Source organism: Anopheles arabiensis, unplaced genomic scaffold, assembly GCF_016920715.1.
Source record: "Anopheles arabiensis isolate DONGOLA unplaced genomic scaffold, AaraD3 Autosomal_pericentromeric_contig0003, whole genome shotgun sequence".
Classification (NCBI taxonomy): Eukaryota; Metazoa; Arthropoda; class Insecta; order Diptera; family Culicidae; genus Anopheles; species Anopheles arabiensis.
In genome coordinates, this window is record NW_024412151.1 from 402,706 (window position 1) to 424,463 (window position 21,758).

At 39.2% G+C, this 21,758-nt stretch overlaps 2 long non-coding RNA genes across 2 annotated transcripts; one reads left to right on the forward strand and one right to left on the reverse strand.

Moving 5' to 3' along the window:
* Positions 1-5,562: 5,562 nt before the first annotated feature.
* LOC120908261 lies at positions 5,563-6,450 on the reverse strand. The gene is made up of 3 exons (XR_005741104.1): positions 6,309-6,450; positions 6,189-6,248; positions 5,563-6,125 (listed from the first exon to the last, which is right to left on the reverse strand). It is a non-coding gene; the product is annotated as an uncharacterized LOC120908261 (long non-coding RNA).
* An 11,677-nt stretch (positions 6,451-18,127) lies between these two features.
* On the forward strand, positions 18,128-18,555 carry LOC120908262. The gene is made up of 2 exons (XR_005741105.1): positions 18,128-18,256; positions 18,340-18,555. It is a non-coding gene; the product is annotated as an uncharacterized LOC120908262 (long non-coding RNA).
* The last annotated feature ends 3,203 nt before the right edge of the window (positions 18,556-21,758 follow it).

Genomic DNA, 21,758 nt, shown 5'->3' on the forward strand with positions numbered 1-21,758 from the left:
TTATGTGTTGTGCTCACTTGAGTTGACTGCTTTTTCCATAGTTGGCGGCATCTGATATCTGTATGTCGCTGCTCTTCGTTGCTGCTTCGCTCCACGATGGATGTGGATACGGGTGTCCTTGCTTGCTGGGTAGATTGGTATGAGTTCCACAAACTGCAATACGTTCATACCAATTTCCCACGCCAATTGCTGACTTACGCTGTACCAGTCTGAGCAATCTGCAGCACTCCAGAAGCACTCCTGGCAGTCCCCGTACCGCACAGGTGGTGCGTAGCATAACGCCGAATCGGTGGCTGCTGCCAGCAGGTGAGAACGATTCATGTGAACGACACGATCACTCTACTGACGGTGATAGAGACTACTTCCGGAGATAGCTTTAAACTTGAACAACAGAACCAAACCATAACCCTTACTTTGCACGATGGCATTTCAGCTGACAGTGTCCATGCGGATGGCGGATGTGTAACGCCACAGCCATCAGGCAGTGTTTATCCCGAGCGTTAATGCTGTCAAACGATATGGCCGTTATGCCCGTGTTGACAATACACAAGATTAAGTGATAGGAAAACCACACGCCGCGTAGGGCGTACCGGTCATTGGACATTGACATTGTTGTGAATCCTATTCCTCTTGGTACAGGTGAATGAATATACGTTGCTGAAGTATTTTTCCGAGTGCATTCACAGCACCAAAGCTAATATTTTCGAAAGGTTATCTAGGCTTGGGGAGCAATATCATTTGTTGTCGGTTTTAATACGGTGCAAATGACCGCTCGAAAGACGAGTTTACCAGGTATTCCTGTTTCGATACTATCGTCGTAGCAAGTTGAATTATTTTCAATGTTCTGGGGCTTTTTACGTTGCCATCTCAGCAGGCAGCTCAGTGCCAACCGTTACAGGCATCATATAATTGCTCGCCGTCGAGAGCTTTCTCCACCTTTGCCCTCACCTATTTTGATGAATTGGAAACATGAAACTGTTAGCACATGCTAACTTTAATGACATTCTCGTTCACGCGGTTTTCATTAAAATGATGTTCCGCTGCCTCCTTTTACCCAGGTAATGGCGCACAGGGATTTCTGGTGCGCACGTTATAGCATGTGCGTTGAAGTATTTCACTACAAGCATCGGCAAGCACCTCAAATATCGTTCTCAGCTGTATCTCTCTCCCTCTCTCGGATATCAATGCTGCGAATTCCAATATGGAACGAGTCCAAGTTACAAAGGGTCGTTTTCCACCTGCTGCTAACGCATCGGTCGCGCTGTCGACTGTCATGTGAATTATGCCGTGATCGATACGACTGGGGCTGTTGCGCACGCACCTGATTTTCATCGAGCCCTTGCATCTCAAACTTTGTCATCCCGTGGTCGGACCTCGGGGATAGGAGCACAGGGCATTAGTGTGAAAAAGTACATGAAATTAAATTGTAACTATGTATACGAATTATGTAGTTGAATATTCGTTAACAGAGTTGTTTAAACGATGTATGTGAAAAAGAGTTCGAATGAATGCCCTGTACAGTTCATATTTATATTTAAAATTATTATTCAGGCTGTTGAACATTAAAAGATACTTCCCTTTCTTTATGAGAAAGGACTTTCTTTAGTTTTACAAAATGTACAAATACGTTTGAGAAACTCCCTCGTGAGTTTTTAAAAGATATGTTTATTTTTCGGCAGCGAAACACAGACTAATTTGCTAAGTTTTATGTTTCGGCGCTGCTTGGTGTTCTTCGCCTACCGGTCACGTTACCAACCACATGCCGTGATCATGTTCATCCCGCCTGCATGGTGTCATCTGCATACCGGACGGTCCACTCGATCAATACGGCACCGCACATGGAGCTTACGTTCGTGATCTGCGCCGATTGTCGTAGGAACCCGCTTCCGGTATGGTTCCAGTTGGTACACGACACCGCGTGATGGCGAGCGCACCAAGCACTTTGTCTAGCACCTGTGTACATATCTGAACATTGTTTGATTTACTATAAAGGTAGAGTCATTGTACCAGTATTGGGCTGGTCAGAGCAGCAGTTTAACTAAAACTGTTCATAAACTTACAATTTCAATATTGTTTGATGAAAATGTTCTTATTTTGCTTTATAAACTACTGTTATACTACTGTACCCCCAGTATGTCAAGTTACAAATGCTTTTTTTTATATATAAGCAAAACGTCCTCACACTATTACAGTCCTCAGGTGGTAAAACTAAAAAAAACTCGTCGTGAATTCAAGCCTTCTATGGATCGGTCCCTTGTGTCAAGGATTGAATATCCGTCTGCATGGTACTAATAAGCCTAGAAGCCCGGTACAGCCCTGCCCTTAGGTCGTTACGCCAAATAACAGCAATTTCATAAATACATTATTATGGTTCAATACACCACGGGTCCTGTCGAACACCCGGAAAATGTAAAGCTCTTAAAATGTAATTTGATTTTATGTTAAATACGTTGATGTTATGCATCGCATTTTGCACACATTCGCGTATTTTGTTACCCTGTCGAAACCTGTCAAAACTAAAAACTTATACTGTTAACCTGGTAGATTTGTACAAAGTCTACCATTTCTTAAATATAAATAATACACATAAACATAACTCATAAACATACCTGCTAAACAAATAAAACTTACTCTTAACTTACAAAAAGGCTTATTCATACCTGGAAAACTAAGAAAATTTTACAGGCATACGAAACCATAAAAAACGCAGGTAACTTTTACAACAGCTAGAACACGCACCTGTGCATAAAAACCCCAGGCAATTAAATGGTTCGTATGTTGTGCAAAGGTAAATTTACATACCTTTTCATACTTCGGGTTGTATAAATTTTGCTCCTAATACAGCATGCCCCTCATTCGCAAATACGTTGTTGTTTGTGTGACATCTCTGTTCTAATTCGGAGCTCTGCCATTGTGTCTCGTGTATTTCTTGAAAAGTGTAAGCTCGATTAGTGATGGAAAATATTCCATATTCGCAACAACTTAAAAGAACCGGAAAACTTTATAAAGATGCTGATGCTAAGGCAAAAGTATCAAGATTGGATACCCAGTCTAGTGCAACGCATAGTGAAACGCAAATTGATCTGAGGAATTAGCCTTCAACATCCTCTGCATTACCTTTTACTGCAGCTGATATATTACCAAATCAAGCAAACATAGACGCAAGTATCAATTTAACAATCATAAGCGATTGTGATTCTGAAGGACACAATGAAAACATCGACATTAACGAGGATGAGGATATTGAAAATTTGGACATCAACGAGCCTGATGAAAATGAAACCATTAACATCAACGAAGAGCAAGAGGATGACGAAACAGATGAAATCGAAATAGAAAATCTGGATCTTAAAGAATGCTTAAAAATCTGGTCATTGGTTTCCAATATAGACCATAAATCGCTTCGGTTTCTGCTGAGAATTTTACGTACAAACTGTGATGCTTCTCTTCCTAAAGATCCTCGTACATTACTAAAAACTCCAAAGAAACCTGCAGGAATTACAAACATCACTGGAGGGCAGCTGTGGTACCAAGGAATAAAGACATGCCTCATGAAAAAGTTTCGGTAAGTTCAATACAAATGGAATCGCAATTTCAAATATTAATTTATTTTTGTCTTTTTTTCTTTAACAGCACCGCCAACCTTGATGACTATATTTCAACACTAAGCCTGAAAGTGTTTTTTGATGGATTACCACTTCATAGGAGCACCAATCTGGAGTTTTGACCAATCTTGGCGAGCATCGACGAACTCCCAAACGAAGCGCCGATGAAAGTGGGTATTTATTGTGGATTGAAGCATCCACAAAACATAGAGGAATATTTACGACAACTTGTAGATGAGTTGAAAGAATTGACTACCAGTGGTATTGTTATACACAACCGTTTCATCAAAATCAACCTGCTTTACTTCATCGCTGATACTCCTGCTAGAGCTCTGCTAAAAGGTAAATATTCATTTACACTATTACTTCTCTACCAGCTAAAAGTAAAGCTAACAAGCTTCTTTCTTTTCCGTTTATTAACAGGAGTTGTGAATTTTAACGGATTGCAAGGATGCATTAAATGCACATGTCAAGGAACAAAGGAAAACAATAGAACTATTTTTAGAGGAGTTTCTGCCGAGCAACGAACTAACAAAGCATTTCGAGATGGCGATTATATGCCAGAGCATCAAAGAGAACTAACTCCTCTATTGGAGCTAGAATGTTTAGATATGATAAAACAATTTATTGTGGCTGATGAATTGCATCTAATTCACCATGGAGTATTCAAGAAACTAATTAAGAGATGGAGGGATTTAGAGCGTGGCTTTTTACCTAGATGGTCTGATCAACAATGTGAGACAATTTCATCAAAATTAGCCGACATTCAGCTTCCATCCGAAATTCATAGAAGGCTACGACATTTAAAGTATTTGGATAAATGGAAAGCGACCGAGTTCAGATCATTCCTTCACTACGGGAGCATAGTTGTTTTGCGTGATAATATATCAGACGAGCAATATTCCCATTTTATGTTGCTATTTTGTTCAATTACTCTACTATCATCAAAAGCGTACGAAGAGCATTGGCCAAAAGCAGGAAAAATGTTAAATCGTTTTGTAATGGACTACGAAACAAATTACGGACCAAACGGTTTAACCAGCAACGTACACAATCTTCAGCACGTTCTAGAAGATGTCAAAAACTACGGCCCACTTCCATTAATATCAACATATCCGTTTGAAAATGAACTACGTCTTTTGAAGCTGCTGTTAAGGAGTGGAGTGAACTGTTTACAACAAGTGATAAACCGTTTGGCAGAATTAGATCAACTTGACAACCGACATAAAAATACAGAGGAGAATATTAAATATCCATGCGTTAAACACCACTGCGATAAGAGGACAGCACATATACGTCAAGGATTAATGTTACAGCAAGGAGATAGAAACGGATGGTTTTTAACGAAGGATAATCATGTGGTTAGATTTGAATCAGCAGTTGAACGCGCATCAACAGTGGTTATAAAAGGAAAAAAGCTTCTGACCAGCGAGGAATATTTTTACAAGCCTATAAGTTCATTCCTTTTGAACATATCGAAGGGTAATATGAATGAGTTATCATCATTTTCAGATGAGTTTTTCCCTCAAAGTATAAAGTGTAAGTTAGTAGCTATAAAAACAATGTCAGAGGAGTATGTGTACATTCCATTGCTTCATACTTTAGAAACATAAATAAATAAACATATTCATAAAGAGCAATCCTGACAGTTCATTTATTTAATAATAGTTCACATTGCTTAGAATTTTAAATTCTTTTAATTTTAATTCATTTCATAAATTCAAACTTTGTTTCATTATATACTTAACATATGTTATCACAAGTATAAGATCATGTGTAAGCATATCGAACATAATTAACATAATATAATGTAATATATAAAGGAACATGCTTTGTTATTAATTCTATTTTCTCTAGCATTACCTTATTTAGTGTTTAGGCTTAAAATTATGAGAAGTAGAAGCACGAGCTCCGGACAGATTAAGTCTAGAGCTGGCATGTCGTAATTTCTGTCCTATATAATCAAAAACAAATCTTTCCGCCGGTTTCTCAAATTTTGTCTCCGCAATTTCCAAGAATAATTTTTTAATGTTAGTGTAGGACGAGAAAGGAATCTTTTGCTCTGTTTTACTGCGTCCGGACCAAGTCATTTTAGCTAAAAATTGCCGGGAAAATAGTAAGTCCAATGCTTGGTGTATTTGGTATTTAGAGTTCCCTAACTTTAATGAACTTCGCAGTTCCGTTAAAATTTTTTGTTTAAAAGTACCGTTTGATTCTCCTAGCTGGCTTTCAAAATCCTCTAATTGTTTTTGGTCCTGTATTGCTTCGAAATCAAATTCATTTACTGGCTCACTATGTCCTGATTTTTCGTGTAATACATCTATTATGTAATCTAATTTGGTATTTAAAATGTCCAATTTGCGCTCTAATGTTGAATTTGTTTTTTGCTTTTCTGATTGGCTGATGTAGTTGCAGTCGTAGTTGAGGTTGTTGTAGGTATTGCCTTACTATTGTCATTTGGTGCGGGTGTCGATATCGGTATGGATAGGGTTTCATCGAATGAATTGTTGTAAAGATAATCTGTAACAAAGCAAATTAATAAACTTATTCAAGTACATTTAATTTTATTATCATCTCACTCACCATCTAATGAATTGCATCTAGAACGTGGCAAATACTGAAGATGTGACCCTGTCATGGAGACTGCAAATAGATTAATATTTAAAAATGGGATATTTTCAAGATTGTTAAGGCACTTCATACCATTTGATGTGGAAACATTTGTTGTTGGATCTTGTTGGTATTGTACTTCAAATTGTGTTTCTACCAATACTGTTTGAAATTTTTCATGGCTATTTTTTGGAGATCTTGTTGTTGTTGTGCCTCTTTCTGTTGTTGTTGTCGTTTTTCTTTCTGTTGTTGTTGTTGTTTCTCTTTCTGTTGTTGTTGTTGCTCATTTTCTTGTTGAGGTTCTAGTTGATTTTGTTTGTGTGTTGAACAAACTGGAGTTTCTTGTTCTTGTTTAGGATTCATTGATGATCGCCAGGGACACTTCGTTAAGTATGACATTATTGCTTGCACGTCGGCGGTTGGGGGAGCTAATAAAACTGGAAATTTGTTTGATATTACTGTGTTAAAATTTTGATGGTGAGTTACGAACATGTTTGCAATGATTATATGCTAGTGGTGAGTCATACGTTTCATTTCACAATCCGTGGATGTGATCCAAACGGAATCGATTCCAACCCGTGAAGTGCAGCGGGTGCGCTTATTTTGAGTTGGAATCAAATCTGACCCGTGGATGTATCGAGTTGGTGTCGACCCTAATCATTGTTGTCGGGTTACAATCATGTTCGTCATAGTTTGTTCTATATACGGTGCCGATAACAACTATTCGTTGCATTTTGGTCCTCCGCCAACAATTTCCTCAGATTTATTTCCTTGTTCCTTACCATTTTCATTAGTGGGTGCCTTTTTTTGTTTTCCGTTTTGGGATATGACGATGACGAGGTGCTTGCTGCTTGGATCGTATCATTCGTTGTGCTGTTATCGGAAACAACTTCTTCTTTCACTGAAAATGCTACACGTTAATTAATGAAATCACTCCTACAAATATTGTCTTACCAATGGTTTCCGTTTTTGTCTTTGACGGTTTGATGACGGTTTTAAAATCTGCAATTGGTCGGCTTGACTTCGGTTGGACTATATTGCACGCTGAAAATAATTGCATACATTTAACAATCGTACATGTAAACAATGCAATGCAATCTTACCTTTTTTTTAGTTCCAGGTTCTTCATTTTCCTTCTCCAAAATATTGCGGGATCTTTTTCCAGATGCAGGAATCTTCTTACCTCTACCGTACTGCGCCACGTTGTTTTGGTTCATTTTCGGAATCTATATCCAACGCAAAAACATATCAGCCAAATTGTTGAGAACAAACAAAACAAAGCGAACATTGTTACACTTACCGTATCTAATATATTTCTGTTATTTGAATGATTTAGAAACACATCAACTACTAGATCCACTTCAACACTTTGTTTGCATTACAAACTGACAGCTCGCGTACGTTCCGTGTACGGGTCGGGGGTTGTGGTTGTGTGAGTGAGCGAATTTTCGTTCTCATCGCAACCACTGCATGAATTCACAAATACAGACGCATGCACGGTGAAGAGACATCGCATGATACATATCACACGTTGCTGCAACACGACTATGTCGCGTCATTCAAACTATCCGTTAAGCCTGAAAAGTGCTTCTATCGGATCGTCTAATCGGGCGCCATTTAATCAATCCGTTAGCGAAAAGTCGCATGGATTTTGGTACCGGGGAGCCTCTGAGCGTTGCTGTTCCGCTGCTTCAGCGTCTCGATGCCAAGCAACGCACAGCGTCCCTCATAGTCAAGTTGAACACTCCAGGAGCGCAAAGCGAACCGCGTGAATTTGCGCTGAATCGACTCTAAACAAGCTAGGGGGCGAACAGCTGTAGGCCACCATACTACTGAAGCGTATTCTAACACTGGTCGCACCAAAGCACAGTATAGCGTCTTGATGCAGATCGGGTCAGTGATGTCTCGTGCTATTTCTTTTAGTAAGCCGATCAATTGGTTACCCTTAGTGACAACGTGTTCTAGCTGGTCGTGGAAGCTCAACTTTTCGTCAAGGAGCACTCCTAGATCCGTGACACAGCTTTTGCGACCAATGGTAGTTCCATTTAACGCATAGTCATACACTAAGGGGCACCGCTTTCTCGCAAACGTAACGACAACACACTTCTCGACGCACAATTCAAGACCATTCAAAGAGCACCATGACTGGAAGGCACTTAGAGTGGCTTGAAGGCGGAGTTGGTCTGACCGGTCACGGATAGGCAGGAACAGCTTCGCGTCGTCTGCATACAGTAGGTGGCCGTCAGGACAATAAAACTTAGACGTTATGCTAACATTTAAAATACAAAAACAAAACATTCCCGCCGTTCCCTTCGCGTGTGATTTCTGCTTTTGCCAGTTGTCAAATGCCGGCGTGCTCGCCGGTCAACCCCGTTGACCGCGCAAACGATGACCCGGATGGATTGCACAAACACATTGAACAATGACCGCTTACGCGTCAATGGTGAGTTACCAGTATCAAACCATCTCGTCCACGTTAGCCTACAACATTAATGCCCATAAAGGGATATGCGGTTATGTTAGCAATAATAGTAGAAACATCCAATCCAGACTGATAAAATTTTACATGAAAGTTCCCCAGCACGTTGGAACGAACATTGGGAAAATTAACTGTGCTATAAGACAAAGTTCGTTCCTATTTTTATGGTTAGTTAGTAAAAAAGATTGTCCAGCGAACCTTACGTTTAACTGAGTTTTGTATTTTTAGTAGGGTACAATCTCAATGTGCAATAGTTTTTATATTCAAAAACGTTTTGACATAAATTTATTTCCGTCAATATAATTTTTATACTATGAATTCAGTCATTTCTAGCATAATCCTACGCCAAAAAATTAAATAATTAAGCTTTTTGCGTGTTCACAAGGTTTTAATGTTGCAGCCATTTGTTTTACATCGAACATGGTCAGGGCTGTGTGGATTGATGGACAAACTATTCATAGACTTAACAATAGAAAAAGCACTATTCATTCTTTAAAAAATATATAAGACAGGGTTTGTTGGTAACTACGGCAACGCAAACAACAAGCTGTTGTGTAAAACGCAACATGGTTGCGGCAAATAGTTTAGTGCTCTATAAAAATCTGACACAGCCCATGCGCAGACTATATAGATTTAAGTATTAACACTCGTTTACCCCATTCTATTCGATACATGTGAGCTAAGCTAGTTTTTAACGTATAAGTGACAAGGGCCTGACGTACGCCTTCGGCTTTCTTTAAAGCTGCCCTTAAACGAAGGGCTCTGTATCGTTATCTTCGTTTCTCTTCGTTAACTCACCGACCTAGACGGATGCAGTGCGTGCTCGTCCTAAGTACACTACAAGTTAGCGTTGAATGATTTGCCAAAACGGCTTATAATGTGCCTGCCTTATAATATATATCTACATTTTACTTGGCCATGACATTCAAAATCGTCACCCCGAACTCATTCACACCAAACTTACAACACGCTCAGCCACCGCCACGTGCGCAGCCACACTGCAGTAACAGTCAGCAATGTCACAGTTGTCAGCAATAATCGACCGAACCAGCCAGCCGACGACTAGCCAAGTTGTCAGCAATTAGTTCAGATCTGGTTTAGGACTCCATGAGTAAGGAATACATTTTTTTTTTGAAAAACTAGTTTTCTCGCTGGTGTCTTTAATTATTTTGTTCTTTCCATTAAAAACTGATTGAACTGATACAAACTGACTGTCTATTGTTTTGAATTACTGATGATGATTATGGATCGAAATAAGTTAAAATAATAAATTCAGTAGGCGACAAATCATATATTAGCACATTTGGGATGTTGAAATAAGAAAATGCAATTATGTAGGTTTATTATATTGATACCAAGTAGACGTCCAGTTTACAAGCTGTAGAAAGAGGCAAACTTAAAGTAAACGCTAAATTACTGTGATATATCACTTTGTTTCAAAATGAACAGTCGCCTGTTCGTTGGCCTTAACAAGCATAGCAATCAGATTTATTTGATGTATTTGATAAATTGATCAGATATAATAAAAACGAATTAAAATAATGGGTGTTCTTGTGTGGCTTATTTAGAATTAGTTATTTATTTATATAGCAAGCACTGACGCAATAAAAGGCCCATTTATTATTATTATTATTATTATTATTATTATTATTATTATTATTATTATTATTATTATTATTATTATTATTATTATTATTATTATTATTATTATTATTATTATTATTATTATTACCAAAAGAAATATTCTCAACCTGTGGTTGCGTTAGTGACATGACCTGAATAGTTGTTTATTGCAACAAGTTCATTTGTTAAATAGTATAACAGCAATTTTAGGCAATATATTAGTTTTAGAAAAATAGACTATAATAACACGAGCACCAGAAAACGAAACCAAACTTAAAATTACTATATATACAAACAGCTTAGATAAAGTGGTCATCTTATAAGTAAGAGGAGAGTATTAGTATGGAACTGTTATCATATTAAATCAGTGAAATAATACCTTAACGTATTCCTTCAATTCATTTATTATGTGTGTACAAACATCACGCACAATAAGGGATACGGAACTGCTAGAAACCTAAAACAAATGGTAATATTATTATCATTTTATATCGTTCAAATATTGCATAAAACTTACCCTAAACAAAAAAAGCAAGAGATTCATATGAGTCTCCCGAAGCTAAAAAGCGAAGCCCGATGCATAATCGTTGCTTCGGGCAGATCGAAGGTCGCATCGTTGTATCTTGTCGCTCAATTTTTGGACCAATCCGATTTAAAAGATAGTAAAATTCTTCGCGATTCACACGTAGAAAACTTTCTAGCCGGTTGTTTGGTCCTTCGCCATCTATCGCCCTAAACAGCCGGGTCCAAACTAGGCTTGGGCAATTTGATTCTTTTCAGTGAACGCGTGCGATGTAGTTCGTTCAGTATGATGAACTGAACGCGTGCGGTAAGTCAGTCGCTCAATTGTAGCTAAGTACCATATTTTAAAATATTATGTTTAATTTTATCGAGATTTTAATGCAAGAACAAAAAGTTATTGCTTTTAAGGCTGCATTTTTAATTATAAATACCGTCAGTCCGAGATACGCGGTTCATACATAACTAGGTAACTAGGTTTTTACATTAAACCATTTATGTATCACAATTCATGTAGAAAATTTGAAAATTTCTGGTTTTTAAGAGGCTCTACAATTTTTGGTAAAACAGTAATTTATCTTGCATTTGAGAATCCTTTGAGCCAATTATACTAATTGCACACAAGAACTTAGAAAACGTAGCTCGAGAACAAACTGTATATACTTAAGTTGATTTGTAACGAAAGCTAATCTAAATGAGTAAAATCTACAAGCTTTTCTTTTTTATGTTGCTGTGCGGTTAACGAGTTCTTTTTGTGCGACTGAACTAACTGAACGCGCGTGCGGCAGTGTGCGGCAAGAGTTCTTTTGTGCGACTGAACTAACTGAACGCGCGTGCGACAGTGTGCGACAAGAGCTCTTTTTGTGCGGTAGTGTGCGACTGACCCCACTGAAATCGCGTGCAGCAGTGAGCGACCGAACTAACAGAACGCGCGTGCGGCAGTGTGCGACAAGAGTTCTTTTTGTGCGGTAGTGTGCGACTGACCCAACTGAACACGCGTGCGGCTGTTTGCGAATGACCCATCGGCTATGAGTGTTCTTTCTCACTCAGAATGGGGTCAGTGTGCGGCAGGAGTTCTTTTGTGCGGCTGTGTGCGATTGATCAATCTGACCACGCTAGCAATATGTGCATTCTTTCTCGCGCAAAGTGCGATCGATCTTCTTGTGTCGTTGTGTGTGACAAATTCTGCCGACCCAAAACGAATGTTTTTTTTTTCGTTCAATCTATGACACCGACAGTTATCTTGCATCTCTTTCAGAGCACATTTCAGTTAGTTCTGTATGCGTGCGGAAGACCTACCCGTTCACTTTTTCGCGTGCGGCGATCAACCGCACACTATAATGAACTGAGTGTGCGGCATAGGTCTCGCACAATTGTCCCATGCCTATACACGATGTAGCTATCGTTTGGGAGCTTTTCAATCCGTGTATGTTCAGCTGTCATATTGTGGTTGTCAAACATAGTTGGTTGTGTTTATATCAAGGTGTTATAAATGACAAGGTGAAGTTGTTCAGAGCAAAATGACATTTCTCGACTTGACACATCTCTTCCGGGGGCTCCGGTATAAAAATCGGGGAGGGCTGGTGCGGGGTAATGAAATTTGTATGCAGAGAGTGACAGATGTCCCCCACAATGTCGCCCAGCAAAAGCGGTAAAAATCAACCTTCTAAATACATTATCCTTGTTTTATATTATGCGGAGATCACTCCGGTTGTGTTTTTGCCGTGATACACAAAGTTTCTTGTTTTTACAGTGGAAAAATGGAAATAAATCAACTTCTTCCAACTTTAGTGGCTGAAGTGGCTACTCTCATGTTGATACTCATAGAAGAGGAAGACGAAGAACTGCAGCAAGAGGAAAATGCACGGCGCTGCTGGATGACCGATCTATTTCTGAAGAGGGAAAGCGTTTGGACTAGGCATGGGACAATTGTGCGAGACCTATGCCGCACACTCAGTTCATTATAGTGTGTTGCGTTTTGAATAAAATCGGCTGGTTGTATCAATGATGGAATAGCTAATAAAGAGATGATAATGTGATGAAATGATAATTACTGCATAAAGCTCATATCTTTCCTTACCATATGGCTTCAATCTCTTCAGTACTGGCAAGGTTTGTGGTAAAGATGATTTTGCCATTTGATAGTCGTCGGGTTTGAAATGGAGAGAGCACACAGTAGATATTTTGGTTGGTTTCCAATGCTCATCCCGCTTACAGAAATCAATCCACTTAGGCAAAGAATCATCTGATGGAAACGAGTGGAAAGTAATGTTCAAACCCCGCTTCTTTACATTTTCTGCATTATTTTTGCAGAATGCAGCTGCACATGAGCGAGGCATGTTGCTTCCTACAAACTTCTGTGGACACAGCTACAAACAACGCTGCTTCCAGATTTGCTTTTTCTCTAAAAATAAAAAATAAATCCATTTAATACATTCCTTGCAACTTGTACAATTTATATTTTACGTGGTATAATAAAATATTAACACCCGAAAGCGTACTATTTTCTTTTACACGAATTTTAGTCACACACTTCTCGCCGTTGCATCAACAACATGGACCAGTCCAATAGCTATCAAATGTAAACAAACCGTCCAGCCGACCCGGTTACAAACTGTCAAACTTTATTTCATTTTTCTAAAATCCCGCAAGCCAAATGTTCTCCATAAGCTCACCTCCCTTTCATTCACTTTGCTCGTAACCCGATGTATGCGGGTTACGAGCGGCGACAAGTGACGTATCTTCCACCTGCTATGTTTACATTACTGTTTCAAGTGTTGAAGGGAGGGATGATCATCGAATTCATTTTTTAAATTTGAGTGAAATAAAATTTAAAATTACGTGCTTATTTAAGTTACTGATAAAATAAATACAAATTACTAAAAATATTTTATGTAATGTTTTATTTGAGGGCAATAATAATATTGAGAATAAAATGAGGCTTTAATAAACGTATACGAAAAAAAACGTTCGATACATTATGCGGGGATTTGTTGGTATTGTGTTTGGAGATTCCTTGGAAGTTTTCAGGCGGACAATTTCGAACAGTAGTCAACCACGCCAGCACTTAACAATGGAAGGAGCTAAAACCGCCCAAAAATCGAATAAAAATGTAAGTTACACCTTTTCTCATAGAATGACACACTAAATTATTGGTTGTTTTATTATTTTAGCCTATTCAAGATGAGGAAAAAGTCATAGAATTGATCAATTTGGTGAAAACTTATCCGTGCATCTGGTTAGATACTGATCGCCAGTATAAAAATAACGAAATAAGGCATCAAGCCTGGCAACAGATAGCATCCGTGCTGGAGGAGGATCCACAGTGCGTTCATGCTAAATGGAGGAATTTAATGAATTCCTACCGGCGGACAAAAAAGGAGATCGCTTTGAGTCAGACAACAGGTTCCGGTGAGTAAATTTAGCTATTTTATTACTTCATATTTGTTAAGATCGTTTCTATTGTATAAATATTCAGGTTCCAGCGAGCTATTGAAAGAGGTTTGGTATGCCTACGAGCATATGTCGTTTCTACATGAAACGACAGCTCCACGTCGTACAATCAATACTGTAAGTAGACAGTGTTTATGTATCGTTTTGTGGAGGAGTAAATTAATATAGCGTTTCTGTTCTCATGTCAGGCAAATCTTGAAGGAACTTCTCGGGAACCTGTTGTTATCTCGACCGCTCCTGCAACCGCCGCTTCATGCAGTTCAACTGCCTCAACAACAGCCACGACAACTGCCACAACATCCTCCACTGGCTCCTCTAGTGGCATGCTAGAGGGAGTCGCACAGCGTCCAAAGGACGCAAAAGAAAATTTAGTGAAACGACTCGATCAAGTCAGATTAGCGAATGCTTGACAGCCATTCAAAGCATTGCTAATACTGCTACTGCTGCTGCACCTTGCACTAAAGCCAGGGCTCTGGGCAACTTTGTAGAGGCACAAGTTGCCACCTTCGAAGATAAACATCCAGAGTTCTGTGCTAAACTGATCAGGTCCATAACGACGGTCATGAATGATCAAATTGATCAATTTTATGTGGACCAACATGCCTCCTCGATGCATGATCATGCATATCTGTAGGATTAAAATTTAAGTGTTAACATAGTTTAAGTGTTTGTTGGAATTTAAGAATTTTATGAATAAGTGAATTATGTATTGTTATGTATTATGTATTGTTAAGATAGTTTAAGTGTTTTTGGAATTAATGAATTTTATGAATTACTGAATTGAGCATTGTAATTATTTTCCATGAACTGTGAAAATCCGAAATTTCTGTTTTTACTGTCCAGGAGTAACAGTCCAAAAAGGCCGTTTTGCTTAAGATAATTCCTGTTTATAAAAAAAACTTATTCGTATCATTCATAGTAATAATGACATTTATTTTGTATGTACGCCTACGCCTTACATTTCATGTTTGCATCGGTTTAGCATAACGATAGGAACTTTATTAGTTTCAGTTATTCCTCCTTGGTTTTTCAGATTGTATGCACACATTGAGTTAATTGCCATGTAAAGAATTCTACTATTCTTTAAAAAATAATATTAGTATATAGTTCACCACAGTTAGCTTTTAACTTGCGAGGCTTGTCTCAAGTAAACGGTGCCTTTATTTATAAAGAATGCTACAAATAACAAATAAATGATTTTTATTTCCACGAAAGGAAAATATAAAACGTGTTAGGAAAAATAGAAAACATTCATAAAGATTTCGCAATGCACACAAAAATCAAATACAAATTTGCTTTCGCTTAATACCATAATTCTAATTAGTACGTGGTGGTTTATATGCTTCCGAAAATTACACAACTCTGCGCGGTTGCGGTAAATCAAATGGTAATGGATCATTAAACTTTAAATGTCGTGCTAAGTGTAATCGCATGTTTTGCAACACTCTAGACGGCCTCAACGGAACGTGTCGAAGAGGTAACATTGTAGTAGGGTCAACGTTAGACTCTTGAGAGGAAGAGGATCTAGATGCCGTATTTCTTGTGGGTGCAAGAAGAGTTGTATTATAATTCCAAAGCAAGTGCCGACGTCTAAAGTTGTGTAGATGAATTGTTGCCAGAACGATTTTTTCAGCTACTTGTGGTTCTAATTCCATTGGTTTTGCTAAAACTCGCCAGACCTTTACATCAATGCCAAAACCGTTTTCTACCGTTCGACGAGCTCGCGAATGTCTGTAGTTAAAGTGGCGTTCTATTGAGTTTGCGGTATGCATTCCAGCAAAAGGCCGGAGACAATATTCTTTCAATGCAAACGCTTGATCACCCAAAAAAAAATAGGGAACCTCGATCTCGTAAGGAACTTGTAAAATTTCAGGAGAGGGTATATTTAGCTTCCGGCGCTCCAGTTTCTGGTATATAGCACTGTTTGCTAACACTTCACCATCAGAAATTCGACCCTGGCAACCGACGTCAGCAAATATAAAATTTGAATTAGCATCCACTATGCCTAGCAAAACAATGCTGAAAGTGCTTTTATAGTTGAAAAACTGGCTCCCGCTATTAGCTGGTTGTTTTAAGGTGACATGTTTTCCATCAATGGCACCAATTACATGAGGAAAATTCCATTTTCCTCGAATCCTTTGAAATCTTCAACCATTCTGTAGCAGTAGACGGCAACTGTAAAGAAAAGTTATTTGAAAAAAATATTATTAAACAACGTTTTGTTCTTCTTCTTCTATTTGGCGTAACGTCCTACGCGGACATGCCGGCCTATATACAGGCTTTCGGGACTTAATTCATTACCACGTAGTCGGTCAATCCTAGCTTCGGGGGGACGGTCCGTTCTAGGTTTGAACCCATGGCGGATATGTTATTGAGTCCTTCGAGTTGACGACTGTACCAGGACCGCCCCGTTATGTTATAATCATTACAATAACTCATACATATTCGCGGATATTATTGAATACGTTTGTAGCGGTGGCTTACGTCCCGACACTCATTTTCGTGACTTACTAGATAGTTGCTTTAAATTATTGCTATACCGCGACATTGGAAAAACGGGCACGAGAAATGTGTTGCCTTCCCTAGAATTTCTTGTGAACACCGTACATTCCCGCTACGAACAGATTCAATGATACTAGCCATTATCACTGTTATAAACTATGTATTAAAACGATTAAATCTCTCTGTTTGTATGACAACCTAAAACATTAGTGTTCAGTTCCTTTCTTTCATTTGTTTCGTACACAAAGAGGTACACGCGTTCTTATATAAACGACACATGAACTTATTTGTTATTTGTTATTTGTTATTTATTAATTAAAATTCAACGGACCGCAAATGGCCCACTTGAAGCGAATTCATTTACATTCATTCATTATAACGTAGTCACATTTCGGTCATTCATTTGTCACGCTTAGTCTTAAGTAACATAATTAACATGTAAAAGGTCGCACGACACGAATACTATTTAACAATGCGGTGCGCGACATGTCAGGTTGATGACGCTCACAAATGACATTAAACTCACGGCACATACGAATAAACGGATCAGAGGAGCCAAAGCGAGTGCGGCGTTCCTCTACGTCAAGTAGCGATCTAGCTCGGAGCGATCTCGGCGGGACATACATGTTGAGCCTCGAAAGAAGCGCGGGCGAGTCGATCCGATTGTCAAGAAGTCCCGCGACAAACAGCCCCCAGGACAATCGCATGGCAATCGGATTGAACGCGCAACATTTTCCATACAATCCGTAGTGTTGCGTTTTCTTCGCGCCAACTTTGCCTGTATTTTCAATGAGCCAAGCGATTTTACCCCTCCTACACGCATTGTATCCTACAGCACGCTTGTCGCGGCAACGTTCACCACATACACACACACATCTCCACACTCAGCGTACGATATCTTCCCTGTTGCTGTTCTGGACTCAGACAAAATTTGTGTTTCTACACTTATTGTTCAAAAAGTAGTAGCTCCTAGGATCTGACTTTACAAACAAATATCAAAATATTATGTTCTGCTAATGATATTGCACTAGATTTAATTGCACTACATGAAGTTTTTACATATCTTTCGTAAAAAATTGTCAGAGTATGAAAACGTCGTTACAATTTGTCATGAATAATTTAAATTTTAAGATTTTCGCGCATAAAATTATGACGCGCGCTGTACATGTGCCTGCTGAATTCTTATATCTGTCTCGCTTCTACACATGTGTGCATTACCGCTGTCATCCAGTTGAAAACTTTGTTGTGATTCGTATTAGTGTTGATATTTTTGTTATCTAAGGAACCTTTGATTTGCAATTTAGATCATCAAATAGTATAGATTTATCATTTCATGAGCAACATAATACCACCAGTACCTCAGTGTTGTGATCTAACGAGTATTTAATAATTGAAATAAACTATATTTACGTTATTGTGTTATACTTGCTGTTTGAGCAATACGCTTGCTGTAAATTTGAATTCGGTAAGTAACAGGCTTAATTTGGAATGGTTAATGTGTTTATAATGTAAAACGATAAAGTTACTGAGTGTGTTCATGTTTTTTAGGTAAACAAGTGACTTCAAGATATTCTATTGTCCATGCCCAATCCCACCCAACTTGCCCCACCAGGGATTTGCGAGTCTACGCCAGGGAACAGCGTTCAGTCCGAGAGTCCGGCAGTGATCCAAAATACCAAATAGGTACACGCGGAAATATTCGTGACTGAATATGGAATGTAACTTGTCCGTGTTTCCATGGCTGCTAGGATCCCACGTCCGGAATTATGTGTTGTGCTCACTTGAGTTGACTGCTTTTTCCATAGTTGGCGGCATCTGATATCTGTATGTCGCTGCTCTTCGTTGCTGCTTCGCTCCACGATGGATGTGGATACGGGTGTCCTTGCTTGCTGGGTAGATTGGTATGAGTTCCACAAACTGCAATACGTTCATACCAATTTCCCACGCCAATTGCTGACTTACGCTGTACCAGTCTGAGCAATCTGCAGCACTCCAGAAGCACTCCTGGCAGTCCCCGTACCGCACAGGTGGTGCGTAGCATAACGCCGAATCGGTGGCTGCTGCCAGCAGGTGAGAACGATTCATGTGAACGACACGATCACTCTACTGACGGTGATAGAGACTACTTCCGGAGATAGCTTTAAACTTGAACAACAGAACCAAACCATAACCCTTACTTTGCACGATGGCATTTCAGCTGACAGTGTCCATGCGGATGGCGGATGTGTAACGCCACAGCCATCAGGCAGTGTTTATCCCGAGCGTTAATGCTGTCAAACGATATGGCCGTTATGCCCGTGTTGACAATACACAAGATTAAGTGATAGGAAAACCACACGCCGCGTAGGGCGTACCGGTCATTGGACATTGACATTGTTGTGAATCCTATTCCTCTTGGTACAGGTGAATGAATATACGTTGCTGAAGTATTTTTCCGAGTGCATTCACAGCACCAAAGCTAATATTTTCGAAAGGTTATCTAGGCTTGGGGAGCAATATCATTTGTTGTCGGTTTTAATACGGTGCAAATGACCGCTCGAAAGACGAGTTTACCAGGTATTCCTGTTTCGATACTATCGTCGTAGCAAGTTGAATTATTTTCAATGTTCTGGGGCTTTTTACGTTGCCATCTCAGCAGGCAGCTCAGTGCCAACCGTTACAGGCATCATATAATTGCTCGCCGTCGAGAGCTTTCTCCACCTTTGCCCTCACCTATTTTGATGAATTGGAAACATGAAACTGTTAGCACATGCTAACTTTAATGACATTCTCGTTCACGCGGTTTTCATTAAAATGATGTTCCGCTGCCTCCTTTTACCCAGGTAATGGCGCACAGGGATTTCTGGTGCGCACGTTATAGCATGTGCGTTGAAGTATTTCACTACAAGCATCGGCAAGCACCTCAAATATCGTTCTCAGCTGTATCTCTCTCCCTCTCTCGGATATCAATGCTGCGAATTCCAATATGGAACGAGTCCAAGTTACAAAGGGTCGTTTTCCACCTGCTGCTAACGCATCGGTCGCGCTGTCGACTGTCATGTGAATTATGCCGTGATCGATACGACTGGGGCTGTTGCGCACGCACCTGATTTTCATCGAGCCCTTGCATCTCAAACTTTGTCATCCCGTGGTCGGACCTCGGGGATAGGAGCACAGGGCATTAGTGTGAAAAAGTACATGAAATTAAATTGTAACTATGTATACGAATTATGTAGTTGAATATTCGTTAACAGAGTTGTTTAAACGATGTATGTGAAAAAGAGTTCGAATGAATGCCCTGTACAGTTCATATTTATATTTAAAATTATTATTCAGGCTGTTGAACATTAAAAGATACTTCCCTTTCTTTATGAGAAAGGACTTTCTATAGTTTTACAAAATGTACAAATACGTTTGAGAAACTCCCTCGTGAGTTTTTAAAAGATATGTTTATTTTTCGGCAGCGAAACACAGACTAATTTGCTAAGTTTTATGTTTCGGCGCTGCTTGGTGTTCTTCGCCTACCGGTCACGTTACCAACCACATGCCGTGATCATGTTCATCCCGCCTGCATGGTGTCATCTGCATACCGGACGGTCCACTCGATCAATACGGCACCGCACATGGAGCTTACGTTCGTGATCTGCGCCGATTGTCGTAGGAACCCGCTTCCGGTATGGTTCCAGTTGGTACACGACACCGCGTGATGGCGAGCGCACCAAGCACTTTGTCTAGCACCTGTGTACATATCTGAACATTGTTTGATTTACTATAAAGGTAGAGTCATTGTACCAGTATTGGGCTGGTCAGAGCAGCAGTTTAACTAAAACTGTTCATAAACTTACAATTTCAATATTGTTTGATGAAAATGTTCTTATTTTGCTTTATAAACTACTGTTATACTACTGTACCCCCAGTATGTCAAGTTACAAATGCTTTTTTATATATAAGCAAAACGTCCTCACACTATTACAGTCCTCAGGTGGTAAAACTAAAAAAAAAACTCGTCGTGAATTCAAGCCTTCTATGGATCGGTCCCTTGTGTCAAGGATTGAATATCCGTCTGCATGGTACTAATAAGCCTAGAAGCCCGGTACAGCCCTGCCCTTAGGTCGTTACGCCAAATAACAGCAATTTCATAAATACATTATTATGGTTCAATACACCACGGGTCCTGTCGAACACCCGGAAAATGTAAAGCTCTTAAAATGTAATTTGATTTTATGTTAAATACGTTGATGTTATGCATCGCATTTTTGCACACATTCGCGTATTTTGTTACCCTGTCGAAACCTGTCAAAACTAAAAACTTATACTGTTAACCTGGTAGATTTGTACAAAGTCTACCATTTCTTAAATATAAATAATACACATAAACATAACTCATAAACATACCTGCTAAACAAATAAAACTTACTCTTAACTTACAAAAAAGGCTTATTCATACCTGGAAAACTAAGAAAATTTTACAGGCATACGAAACCATAAAAAACGCAGGTAACTTTTACAACAGCTAGAACACGCACCTGTGCATAAAAACCCCAGGCAATTAAATGGTTCGTATGTTGTGCAAAGGTAAATTTACATACCTTTTCATACTTCGGGTTGTATAAATTTTGCTCCAAATACAGCATGCCCCTCATTCGCAAATACGTTGTTGTTTGTGTGACATCTCTGTTCTAATTCGGAGCTCTGCCATTGTGTCTCGTGTATTTCTTGAAAAGTGTAAGCTCGATTAGTGATGGAAAATATTCCATATTCGCAACAACTTAAAAGAACCGGAAAACTTTATAAAGATGCTGATGCTAAGGCAAAAGTATCAAGATTGGATACCCAGTCTAGTGCAACGCATAGTGAAACGCAAATTGATCTGAGGAATTAGCCTTCAACATCCTCTGCATTACCTTTTACTGCAGCTGATATATTACCAAATCAAGCAAACATAGACGCAAGTATCAATTTAACAATCATAAGCGATTGTGATTCTG